The sequence below is a fragment of the Eurosta solidaginis genome, chromosome 5 (assembly GCF_040869045.1).
Source record: "Eurosta solidaginis isolate ZX-2024a chromosome 5, ASM4086904v1, whole genome shotgun sequence".
In the NCBI taxonomy this organism is placed as follows: Eukaryota; Metazoa; Arthropoda; class Insecta; order Diptera; family Tephritidae; genus Eurosta; species Eurosta solidaginis.
The window spans coordinates 105,628,414-105,642,845 of record NC_090323.1 but is presented as its reverse complement, the minus strand read 5'-3'; positions in this window follow the sequence as shown (position 1 = coordinate 105,642,845).

Below are 14,432 nucleotides of genomic sequence, written 5' to 3'. Positions count from 1 at the left end.
TGTCCCTGCGGCCGATGTCACGGCCGATATTGCACAGAGTGGTGCATGATAAACGCGAGGCCACCTCCATTTCCTCTCTCGCGATCTTTTCTGTGGACATTATGCCCAGAACAAGTCTTCAGGGCAGATCTTGCTGTGAGTTTAGTCTCTTGAATCGCAGCAATGCGGATGTTGGGCCGCTTCATGAAATCGACTATCTCCGTGATCTTCCCAGTTAATCCATTACAGTTTAACTGCAGAATTCTGAAGTGCAACGGGGGAGACATCGTCACGCTGGGATTAAGTGACGGGTGACTACGCCTGGGTTGTGAAAAGCTAGGACGCAACTGCTGTTGTGGCGCTGGGATTGGACATCCTTGGGTAAGCATTGGGGTACCCTGTGTGCGCGTCGGGTTTTGGGATCTAGCCCAGAACAACCTGTCCGATGCAACCATCCCTTGGACGAGACACTCTGACAGGAGTATGTCCATCCTAAAAAGATTCTTTTCCGGCAGACGCAGCAAAACTATTTCTCAGTACCGGGGTCAGGAGACGGCTTGGGTTCGATGCCTTCCCGGAGTAATAGAATATGGAGCGGTCCCGGTGCAAGGAGATGCTGGGAGGATGACAGTTTGTGGGAGGGACGCAACAAATTAAATGGGGTTACACTGAAATGATAGTCCTTGGTCGGGAAAACCCCCGATTTGCTCCGGTACATAGAACCATCTTTGATAGTTCTGTTCCTTTCCATGTCTTTAACTATAGTTTGATAAGGCTGCAAAAGATCAATACTGGAATACTGAAAACAAAGTTAATGCACTACTCGAGGCGTTAAAAGATCCTGAGATCTTACAGACGATTCCCGAAAAAGAACAACAACAAAGCATTGATGAGCATAGGAGGCAGGCATATAAAATAGAGTTACTGAACAGCTTCCAGAAGACTGGTAAAATATTGTAACATGCAGAGGCAGTAAACTGGGCAAACATTGATGGAAAGTAAGTATGTTACCCAAATGTACGCATCCCAAATAAGGAAAGAACTTCAAAAAAGAATGCAAAGATGGTTTCAAGCCACGACGCACTGCTGTTGGTTAAAATCAAATCGGCACTGATGATGCAAGGTCGGTCCTTCACGATGTCCGGAAAAAAATGTATGACTTCCCAGGTTTCTTTGGGTTCACACAGTGTTAAATGCGTCAAAGACCAACACGTTTTGTATGTATCAGAGACTAACACATTTCGTTAGATTTGTTCGAATATCCTGGGCTCCTAAAAGACAATAACCGCAATGCGCCAAAGCAGCGGACGTAGAAAATGACCTCGAGAACCAGAAAGTAGAGGCAACTGACAACTGGATGCGGATAAACAGCTCAATGGTGCTGCGAGTTTTAAAAATAACGACAATATGCTAAAAACGTTGGTGGTAGAAAGAGACCTCGAGAACCTGGAAGTAGCGTCAATTGACTAGGGTATAGCCTAAGAGGCGGAGATGTTGGAAGTGAACAAACAACTCAATGATGCTTGGAGTTTTACAAATAACCATAAAACACTACGAGGAGGTGAGGTAGAAACGGACTTCCGGATTCTGAATTCAGTGTAATTAAATTCATTGCGCAGTGGCGAAGAACTTGGAGAGGGACAAATAGCTCAATGGCGCTGCGAGCCTTACAAATAAAAATTCAAGACCACGGTAAAGTAGAGTCGAGCGAGCTCTTTCTGAGAGCTGCAGTCATGGTAAGAAAACATCTGTGTTCATGTATGCTATCTAACTTAACCACTGAAGACCTAGTGGTGATCGCAATAGAGAGGAAAAAAAAACCGTCCCTAGCATCCTACAACATGGCCCATAAGGTGGCGGCCCCACCATAAGAGTTCGAAAGGATGGTGGATCAAGAGTGCAGAGGACGGCTTGTCATAGGCGAGAGTGCGAATGCGCATCCATCGTATGGGGAGGAGACGAGAGGCGATATTAACGATCGAGGTGAGTCCCTTTCTTGGTTGGTCGCGTTCCCGCATATGTTGGGTCATTGTCAAGTAATGTGCTTGATATCACAATAAGCTCTGTATTTTTGAATTATAAATTATATTCTCTCGAGTGAGATTCGAACTCTGGTCGTCAAATTTCTAACACCGCAGGCCTACCATTAGGTTATCACTGCGTCTGTATGCATGTGGATTAGCTAAAGTTTTTCCAGTTTGGTTTTTGTTATTTTTATTTGCTTGATGGTGTAATGCTGAATCTGAAGAGATTTTTGGCAGGTTCGAAATAGTCAATTTTTCATATTTGTTATACTCAGCTGAGCAGAGCTCACAGAGTATATTAATTTTGTTCGCATAACGGTACCCCGTAACGGTATAAACTAATCGAGATAGATATAGATTTCTATATATCAAAATGATCTGGCCGAAAAAAGAAAATCATTTAGCCATGTCCCTCCGTCTGTCCGTTAACACGATAACTTGAGTAAATTTTGAGGTATCTTGATGAAATTTGGTATGTAGGTTCCTGGGCACTCATCTCAGATCGCTATTTGAATGAACGAAATCGGACTATAACCACGCCCACCAAACCGAAAAAGTGCGCTAATTCATTCCCAAAGACGGACAAAGCGATGAAACTTGGTAGGTGGGTCCACCTTATGACGCAGAATATAAAATTAGTAAAATTTTGGACAATGGGCGTAGCACCGCTCACTTTTAAAAGAAGGTAATTTAAAAGCTTTGCAAGCTGTAGTTTGGCAGCTGAGTATGTAATGTACACCCGAACTTAGCCTTCCTTACTTGTTTTTTGTTATTTTTATTTCTCTTTATTTGCTTGATGCAGTAGGGCTGAATCTAAAGAGATCTTTGACAGGGTCGAAATAGCTAATATATATATATATATATGTTTGAATCCTCTCAGTTTTTCCATCATAATAAAATTACATTAATTTAATAAAGGAAATTATTGTGATTACGTCTGAAACTCATTAGAATTTACGAATGAAATGAATGAACAGACGTTTTAAACAAAGATCAGAACCAACCCAGAGTTCAGGTGATAGGTGCTGCTTAACCTAAAGCATCAACACAAATAAAAGCAAATAAAATGAAATAAAAAAATAAACCATGATATTGCTTCCCAATCAAGCCCGATTATCTCAATCTTCAGCGCCAATCCTTATCCCGAAGTTAAGGATCTAATTTGCCGACTTCCCTTACCTACATTATTCTATCGTATAGAGACTCTTCATTTTGGAGACCAGTTGCAGATATCGTTAAGGCCTATTGAGAAGCTTTCGTGACCCCACCATACATTTTCAAGGTCCGAGGAGAAAATGTTGACACAAAAGTAAATGTCATGCTTGTAGCGGCAGCCTGTGGGTTAAGGCGATGGTAAGGATGTTCAAACATCTACGTATGTATCTGTGTGCATATACCAGCATAGCTACGTTCACATGTGTTAGTAACTGGTAGAAAGCAAACACATGTATAGATGTTCGAACATGTATCTCTTAGTATGCGTGAAGTTTGTTCGGGAAAGTTTATGTCTGTCGTTTCCCGCCAAAATAGGATTGTATGTATTGGTGTCTTTCGTTCTTGAGTGAAAGTGGTGAGAAAGAAATGCTTTCGATCTATGGGGTACGATCGCCAAACGATGACAGGGCATGTCTCAAATGTAAAGTACATGCAAGTGAGTGCGGAAGCTACTAAAGTCGTTTTAAGTGCAGATTTAGTCTTTTGTGGAAAAAAAATAAATTTCGGTTTACTGTTGTTGCTAACCGCGTTATTGGTCCGTTAAGCACCGGCACACAGAAAAAACTCGGTGTCCTGTACCCTATTCAGGTGAGTCAGTGAAACCCCCTTCCCCAGTCCCTGGTGCGTGTGGACTATTCGTGAACATAAATTAAAATGTTAAAATGCAAATAAAATAAAATTAAATATCTAAAATTCACAAAATTGAATAAATAAAATGAAATGCGAAGATAATATGAAGTAATAAAATTAAATAAAATAAGTAAAGTTAAACATAAAATAAAATAAAATTTAAATAAATTAACTATAATTATAAAATAAAATAAAACCATACAACTAATTAAAATAAAATAACATACATAAATACATAAAGTCAGTCATTTGAATAAAATCGAATAGGTAACATTAAATATATAGATAAAATTAAGTAAAATAAATAGAATCAAATAAATAAACAAAATTTCATAAATAGGTAAAATTAAATAAGTAGATAAAATCAGGTAAATAAATAAAATTACACAATTTAATAAAATTCAATAAATATAACAAATAAACGATACAGTGGGCAAAACAAAGATAAAAGCTAAAGAAAGTTCACATGCACCTAAATGTTCCCTCATTTGCGGTATCACCCAACTCCTGAAATTGTTTATTTTCCCCTCGAATAGATCGCGGCTCTAAAAGTAAAGCCTGCCACATCTGCCACCACCATCGAGTCACGAACTCACACAAAAGCGGGGTAGTACTTCATACAGGAACTTGTCACACCATCACTGCACATACACTAAAGTCAACATAAAAAGCGGGGTAGTAAGTTGACCACCGTGGTGTGATGCTAGCGTGATCCGCCTATCACACCGTATGCCCTGGGTTCGCACCCCGGGCAAATCAACATCAAAATTTTAGAAATAAGGTTTTTCAATTAGAAGAAAATTTTTCTAAGCGGGGTCGCCCCTCGGAAGTGTTTGGCAAGCGCTCCGGGTGTATTTCTGCCATGAAAAGCTCTCAGTGAAAACTCATCTGCCTTGCAGATGCCGTTCGGAGTCGGCATAAAACATGTAGGTCCCGTCCGGCCAATTTGTAGGGAAAATCAAGAGGAGCACGACGCAAATTGGAAGAGAAGCTCGGCCTTAGATCTCTTCGGAGGTTATCGCGCCTTACATTTATTTTTTTTTTTTAAGTTGAAGAAGACAAGAGGAAGCATACAGACGGTGCCAGGCTGAACATCAAAGGGGTAAAAGGGCATCTTGGCGCTCCTGTCCTGGCACCGCAATCATTAATTGAAGCATAGCTGCAGACGCACCTAATTGGTGGAGAGGAGCAAAAGGGAGCAGTTATCCGCGCGACGCTGCCGGAATTTATATTTGCTTTTTTTATTTTTTTTTTACTGATTAGAGAATTTTTTTCCTATTAGTTAATTTTAATCACTATTTAGTTATATTGAGTTTGTTTAATCTGAATTTTAAACTTAGCTTTGCTGAGGTTAATTTAGCTCAATTCGAGTTCTTATCCAACTTCCTTGTAAGTTTTTTTGTATTTTTTACGAATTTATATTTCTTAAATTTTTATAATTGTTAACATTTCTACTCTTACGTTTCTTTTTCTTACCCCTCTTCATTCTTGTTACTTGTCTACCTATTATCTTAACTTCTTTTCTATCTTTCCACATTTATCTTTTTCTCGTGTCCTGCTTCTTTCTATTAAATACCTAATTTTTAAGCTTTTAGTTTCTCCCTGAGCTTGTCACTTTTTCAGTTTGTCTTTTTGCATTCAAAGATTGCCATTTTTCCACCTTCCTAACATTTTTAACTTTTTGGCGTTGTTTGCTTTGTAGCACGTTTTACTTTTTTTCTTCTTTTCCAATTAGCGCATTTTTCTTTGTTAGTTTTCACTTCAATTGTTGTTTACTGTTTTTTGCGCTTTTATTTCTGTTCACGTAAAGCTATTCGAAATTTTGAGTTCACACATAGTTTTTCGTGAAAGATTTTGAACTTCGCAGTAATAATTGTATCAGTTCATTTTTTATATTATTTTCTTTTCGTCATAATTATTTACTATTTTTCCGCCAACTTAGTAAAGATTCTTGATTCGGACCGCGACCACGGATCCGAATAACATTCCATACTAAGTTATTGGCCCTCATACCTCCCATTGTAGGCTGGAACGCTTTCCAGTATAGGTTTGTAGGTATATGTATATGTACGTTCTTTGCAGCCACGCTCTCTCTTCGACGCAGGCGCCTCCGTCGCGGGACTGATCGGTAAGTGCTAGAGTTATAATTTATTAACATTACCTACGTAGTTGACATACAAATAACGTATATATATCAAATTGTTAAAAACCAACCTTGTGGAAGCCAGCAGAGGTTAAGGAGTTGTTGGGCTACAGTGGCGAGTCGATAACGAAGGCATTATTGGCTTTTAGCAATTTTCAATTTAAATTTTTTTACGCTAATTTTTATTGTCTAATTTTCAAGTTAGTTTTTTTATGATTTTTTTAATTTCTTTTTTTTACGTAAAACCCCTTTCGTTTTTATTCAATGGTTTTTATTGAAAGTTTCCGTACCTTTGATTTCCGTTGATTTTTTTAGTTTTTTTGTATTCAGGATTTTGTTATTAATTAAACTCTTCGTTTTGACTGTCGGTGCCTAAATTTTTCTTTGAATTCCTTAACTTGCTTTTCATTCTAATCCTATAACTCAGCTTACTTTCTTTTTCCCAATTACTTTCCATTAAGCCACTTTTACTATCCTCAGTTATTGTTTTTAGTTACGCATATAATCAGCTAGAATAAGTTTCAAGGCATTAACCATAAGGAAGATTCGGCATAATTGAAGTTTTTTTGAATTTTTTTTGATCATTAATATTGGGATATATATTTAATAAAGAGTTTCTTTATAACGTTTTACAAAGAAATCCAAACGTATTATATTTATTAGTTCATGGGTTGAGCTTACCCTAAAAATGTTAGTCTAAGACACTCAACTGGTGTGGGTGTTGCACGAGCGCAATATAGGAGACGTGGAAGCGAGGCGACTACCGACTAGACAGGCTAGGGACATGGGACGTTAACACACAAACAAATGTCAGGCTAAGGGGGCGTTGCTAAAGTTTCGGAGTCAGTGCAACGCCCAAGGCTGTGTCGAAGGGGAGGGATGACTCCACCTGACACGGACAGACCTCTTCTTCCAGCTTTCCCTTTCCTTTCGTAGATTTCAGGCATGAACCTCTCTCTTGTTTGTATAACTGTAGGTAAGGCGGGTGAGCAAAAACTCACCCCACCCGACGAGCTAGCAGGGGCTTGCCAGCATGTCACATGCCACTTCCGTCTTACCCCAACAGCCAGTTATACAACATGCTCTTCTAGTCCATGGTAGAAAGAAAACAGAAAAGAAAACTCTTCCGATATCTATCGACTGCTTTTTTATGGTCGTTCCTGTTGCACAGAGTTTCACATACAATTAAAATGATTCAGCTATGCTAAAAGTTCACAAATCTCAAGTTCATTTACGTTCAATTGCCTCTTCTGATGTGGTTCCCTGCTACAGGTTGTCAAAACATGTCGGAGAAATACTAAAGCCAATTATTTAGAGCTTTGCTGGAATCTACTATTTAACTGATCCTAGTATTTGAGCCTCGATGTAAAATTATTTTGCCTTTTTGCGTCTTATTTGTAAAAATGTCCAATTTATCACCCCGAAAATTAGTACGTATAGTATTTTATTCCTCAGATGGCATTCGACGCTATTATAAAATACTAGCAGCCCGTGTGCGACGTTGCTCGCAAAACGGATGTTTGTTGTTGTACAAAATAGTAATAAATTATACGTGAGATATGTTATTGATATTAGAAAAGAGAATTACTCTAAATATTCATGTGTGATATTTTTTTAATTCTATAACTTAAAGTACTTCCGAATACACTTTTTTAATTTTATTATCGGAAGGTAGCAGTATAGTTTGATTCTGAGGGTTCCCAGTTCTCGATATTGCAACATACAACTGCCCATAGGTGAAACATTCTGCACGCAAATCAATACCAACATTGTAGAAAGTTTGGCCTTGTGATTTGTAGATTGTGACTGCAAAGGAACCCTTCACAGGAAATTTTAACCGTTTATATTGGAAAGGCATATCCGTTGGAATCATAGGTATGCGGGGTATGAACGATATCTCTCCGGCCGCAGCACCCGTGAGGATCATTGCCTCGTATTGTTATGCATTCGTTTTATGTGTAACCTCGTTCAATTGCATAGAGTTGGTTACTCGAGGTTTCGCAGCAATGGTAGCTCATTGACGAAATGACTCCAATCGAATATTTGACGTCACCTAGTAGTGAGTGCGTAGTACATTTCACTTGCGCTATTGAGTGAAACGACTTTTGTGTGTCAGGCACGAGTTTGGTGTTATTGGCGCTACTGGCAATGATGACACTGAGCTGATGGCGGTAGCGCTGGTAGTTCAGCTTTTGAGTTGTATATTTTAAATTTAATGCACAATTAATATGGCTGTGTTTGAGCGGCCAAATAATAACAGTAGTATTGCTAAAGTGCTGCTAAGTTGATGGAATGTCGCTAATTTCCTAGCGATTATCAATAGATTGTCAATATTTCGTTCAACGGGCACGCGTAATTGCCACATCTGCTCAAATTTTCCAAGTTTTTCCATTCTTGATTTAACTTAAGCTGTTATGCCAATATTTTTCTGCCAGTTTTTTTCAAATACGTAATTTTTCCAAAAGCAAATTAAATTACAGAAAAGATTACAGAGTTAAACAGCCTTAAAAATTCAGCTATGTTGGTTATACACAGAAATACAATAGAGGGTTGTGTCTCCGCTTTTCGCAAGCGTTGAGATTCACCACGCGTGACACGCGTGATTCACCACGTCCAAATATCACAATCCACGGATAGGTACCGGCGGGTTTGTATGGGACTTAGGCTGTTATGCCAAAGTAAATACAAATCTTTACCGATAACTGTGTTATCGATTAATTTATCGAATTCTAACAAAGTAATATTGCATTGTCATCGGAGTTATACATGTGTGCAAAATTTCAGCTCAATCGGACACCGGGAAGTGTATCAAATTTAACTTGCAAGATTCCATTACAGACAACAAAAGTGAAACTAAATAAAAGCTTATAAAAAGGCAAATGATTACATTTCGATATGCAACACATTTTCTATACTCTAAATAGAATAGAATTAAAATTTTTATGTTTTACGCTTACATTATTAAGAATATAAAATTTAGTTTGTTTTCCTTTTCCTTGCTAGGATATTTTAAAGTTACTAACAAAATTATTTCGACGTAGTATTTCGTAGGTATACTACGTATGTACAAAATAAATAGTTAATTATATTTGTATAACATCTGTATATGTATGACTATATTATTATTCTTTGAAAAGTTTAGGATCTTTATAAAACTTTCGTTTGGATGAATTTTGTGGAATTTTGTATAGGAACTTCACATATTCTTAAGTAGGGAATATTTTGTAGAAAAAGAAAAAAAATAGTTCTTACATTCCAAAGATGCGTAACTATATATTATACATATGGATTTGGTATATAAGCATATATTTCTTTTAAATGAAACTTTATGTAATTTTATGCTATGCTACTAATGTTGTAGTACAGCCTACAATTTTGCCGCCTTTTTCCAAAACTAAAAGGTTTTGTGTTGGAGCGTTTAGCAACACTATATAAAAGGAATCCAATAACCTGTATTTTTTTTTTTTTTTGTTTTATATGAATCTAATATCGATATTGCTTTGAAGAGTAACTAATTTGTAAACGACTTTTGTGAAAAATATATTGGCCACCGTGGTGTGATGGTAGCGTGCTCCGCCTATCACACCGTATGCCCTGGGTTCAACTCCCGGGCAAAGCAACACCAAAATTTTAGAAATAAGATTTTTCAATTAGAAGAAAATTTTTCTAAGCGGGGTCGCCCCTCGGCAGTGTCTGGCAAGCGCTCCGATTGTATTTCTGCCATGAAAAGCTCTCAGTGAAAACTCATCTGCCTTGCAGATGCCGTTCGGAGTCGGCATAAAACATGTAGGTCCCGTCCGGCCAATTTGTAGGGAAAAATCAAGAGGAGCACGACGCAAATTGGAAGAGAAGCTCGGCCTTAGATCTCTTCGGAGGTTATCGCGCCTTACATTTATTTTATTTTTTTATATTGATTAAAAGTTCAGTTTGTGAAAAACTGTGTTATGTAGCTTTGAGTTTAGGGACAGAACGGGGAGGCATGCTTGCTGCCCCCAGCTAGCTCGTCGGATGGGGGGTCATGACCATCCGCCCTGTTTCCTACCACACAACAAAAAGAAAGGAGAAAATCATGCCTACAATCGAAAAGGTAAAGAATTATAGCTACAGCGGGAGAGGACCGTCCTGTCGGGTAGAGCCGCCCACCCCATTTCTTGCAAACCGCCACGAATCCATGAGTGCTACTAGGCTCCGGTAATTTAGGTAGCACTCTCTATCATGTCAAGCGTCCGTCAAAGCGTAATCACAGTCCTCACCGCCACCTCATCCTCCAAAGCCAATACCCACCACCAACTCTAATGGAATCTACTCAGCCATGACTTTGGTTAGCCAAGTTCCCATCTTCAACCCACCCTAAGAAATAAATCGACCCAACTAACATTCATTTACAATTTAATCAATTATTAAAATGCTTAATACACTAATCAAAGTAATATCATAACTCAACCGAACAAAATTTCAAAGTCGTAAAATTTCGAAACACCCTAACGTATCTTTGTTAATATAGCTAAAACTATCTCGTTAATAAGAAAAATGATATGATGTACACAAATATGTGCGTTTGAGTTTGGCTAACCGCACTCCTACGAGTTGCTCAGCTTTGTTATTGTTGACGATCAAAGCAAAAAAAAACATTGCAAGGGAAAAAAAAATGTTATCAACAAAAAGGCATAATGTTAAATACCAATAATGCATATGCATGTGCATACGTCATCAACATCTACCAAAAGGTATGTAGTTACATGTGTATGTAATTAGATGTAAGAAGTTACAAACAAAACTTTCCACTTACCTTGTCCCTCCAGCAGCTGGTACCAATTGCGAAGAAAGAGAGGCGCTAAGGAGAATATATTTTTTTTTTTCTTACTATTTGAAGTTATACTCAGGTGCACGTAAAAAGGAAATCTGAACCATTGTTGGTGTGAATAAAAAAAAAAGATATTAATAAAGCAACCCTAGTTATTACGACAACGTAACCGAGGAATGCGATTTCCTTTTAAACAATCATAAATTCCGAATTTCAACAATTTAAATTAAAGTAAAAGCAAAATATGTAAGACCGGTAAATGAGTAACACCCTGCATGCTAAAGGTTATCAATAAAAACAAATTCAAATATTGATGCTGCGATAACGAATTTATCGTAAAAGAAAGGTATCATGTGCATTTGTATATTCAAAAACTTAATACCGATTTAACAGGTGGGTATAAAACCTATTTATAATCAACACGATGTTGCCTATGTTGTATTAAAACTCACAAACAAAAAAACTTAAGAGGTAAAAATTATAGAGAAAAGAAGAAAATAAAAAAAATGAGAAGTCTGCTGCCCTATCCTCTTGCTAGTGTTGCTGCTGCTGTTCACTGCGACGTTTCTTCTCCCACTATTGGTGCGCTGCGCTGTTTGCGATGATGCGTGAGGGCCAACTGCACAATGACGTCGATCTCGCTCTCCCTTCGCTTGATCGTTCTGTTTTCAGTTGCGGCGAGCAAATTTCCTTTGTAGCAATACTTGTGTATGCTTTTCTAATTGGAGTGTGCAAAAGCTGCACCTGGACTTGGTAGGACGTTGACCTACATCCAATTAGCCGATAGTCCAGCTGTTTTACTATATGTGGTTAGGGGTGGGACTGTTGCAAATATTTTTTGCCGTTGGTTCTTAAGCACCAAAATGCATATGCATATGTATAAGTGCTGTGTGAAGCGGTACACTACATGAAATTTTGAGGCCGTCGTATGGAGCCTCCCGCGGGCGAAGACCTGGAAATCGAATTTGGGAATTAGAACACATATAGGTATATGTATATAATTATATATGTATATATATATATTTTTTTTTGTATATTGGACATACATTTTTTTCTTTTATACACATATATACCTACATGCATATATATATTACACATGGGTATATGAGGTAAAAAAAGGCCAAATAAAGTAGGGTTTTCAATATATATATATATTTTATTTTTAAACCTAGTGTAAATGCATACATATGTATATGTAGCATTTTTCTTTGTTTTGTATGTACCTCGTTGCACAGGGATATGCATATATCCGTAGGCATATAACCATACCCAACAGAATTGTATACCCACATGTACTTATGGGCCACAATAACTTCTTGGGTATAGCACATCACTGCCTGCGTACACTCAAAAATATTCTTTTACACATTTCTTTTCTTTCTACATCTTGTTTAATTGACAAGTAATTTGCTATGCCCAAGTATGTATATGAGTATATATATAGCTATAAGCATACATACTCACATACATATATCTTAAGGGCTTTATAGATATAATAAAAGCACGGACTTACCTCAGATATGGCGGGAATTCGATCTTCTACTTCCTTCGAAAATCGATATGTACCTGGGTTTGCGACGTTTAGTCGGTTTACACCCGGCGCGTATAATTTTTAGTTAAAGCAGATATTAAAGAGGATTACAATTATTTTGGCGAACTTCGCACTCGCTTTTACATACACCCGCACTTAAATAAATAAACTTGGTCACCACTTCACTCACTAGCAATAGTTTTTCAACTGAACTTTTCTGCTTTCGCAGACTGCCCGCGACCCAACTAGCGACCGTCAGCTTGCCCGCGATCAACACCGAGTATTTGGTCTAAACCAACTCGGGTAATTTGATACGAAATGGGTCGAACATCAGTCACACATTCACACTCTTTTCTGGCATTACAGATATCTGTAGGTATTTGTGTCATCCTTTGATGGGCTTAATACTCAAGTACACTATGTAACAAAAAGCAGACAAATAGAAGGGCTGCGGTTACAGGCTCGCAACCGCCGATGGCGCTCGTCCCATGGAGCGTTTGCGAAAAGGATTAGCAGCCTCTTAATTGAAAATACCTTGCCTAACGTGTGGCTTCGTCCCACGACCCCAAGCCGGGCATCAAAAAAAATCTGGATACTTGTTTAGTCTACTCTCTGACTGAACCTCTCTCTTGGTATACGTTTCTTAGACTATCACTGGGTTTGCTCCAATACTAAACACACCCACATATCGCAAACACAAACAACAACCACAATAATAAACTAGTAATAGTTGCCAAGTATAATATCATGTATCCAACTGGTCTATTTGCAACAGGCCAAACAATTGCTAAAAACGTTCTAAAAGAAAACTAAGCTACAAATATATCCTTCGCATGATATACCCCCAACTTCTTGCCAGAGCGGTCTCCTAATTCGTATAACGAATTTCCGATTATTCGCAGGACGACGCACTGTACGTGCTTTGGCGCTAACTTAGAGTTATAGTTATCAGCTTGACAGCTCTGTTTGAAGTTGCGTCTGTATACCACTTTTCCGACATTGAATTGAACATCTTTCGCACGAGTGTTGTAGACCTTTTCACCGACCTGGTGTGCTCTCTTTAGTTCATTAAACACCTTATCTCTTATAAGTTGGTTTCTGTCTGGTCCTATTTTGACCTCGCATTCTATGTCCTTTAGCGGCCCTATTCTGCGAAGAACGTCATAAGATGATGCTGCACCATTGGCATCCCAAACACTGCATAATACGGAGATTCATCTATGGCTGCATGTTTCACACTTCTTAGTGCAAAAGCCGCGTCACTTACATGCTGATCCCAGTTTTTCTGATTTTCCCCGATGTACGCCCTAATCATCTGTAGCACCGATCGGTTCACGCGGTCTGCTGCATTCGCTTGAGGGGCGTAGAACGCGGTACGTATGTGCTTTGTGCCGTATTTTTCAAGGAAAGTGGTGAAAAGCTCGGACACAAATTGTTTCCCATTATCGGAGTGTACAAATTCGGGTACTCCGAATATGTGGAACACCTCCCTTTCAAGATACTGCACTACCTTGGCAGCAGTGGCACGTTGCATGGGTTTAAGGAACACAAATTTACTAAAGTGATCTAAACATACAAAAACAAACACATTTCCATCCTTTGTACGAGGATATGGTCCCATAAAATCGACATATAGGCGTTGGAAAGGTCGCTCAGTTATCTGTTGCCTCCCCATAGGTGGCTTACGAAAATTGTTTTGTGTTTTGGTGGTTTTGCACATGCTACATTCCTTAACGCATTTCTGCACGTCTGACGCCATTCCCGGCCAGAAATACTTTTCCATTATACGTGCCAGAGTTTTGTGAATGCCCCCATGACCAGCCGATGGCGAGTAATGGGCGGCTTCCACCAAACCTTGCCGCAGCTCTAACGGCACCCAAAGCTTCCAGGTCTGGTCCTCTTGAAAGTCACTCCCCCGGTTGAATTGAGTCCGTTTATATATGTAGCCGTCAGATACGCACAGGTCAGGTAGTCTGTCTTGGTCTTTTAAAATCGCGTCTTTCAGTGCAACGTACTCGCCGGTTTCAAAATATGGTGACTCCAAGCTGACATCCAATACCCTGCTTACATGCATCAGCTCTTCCATATCCATCCTCGACAGTGTAT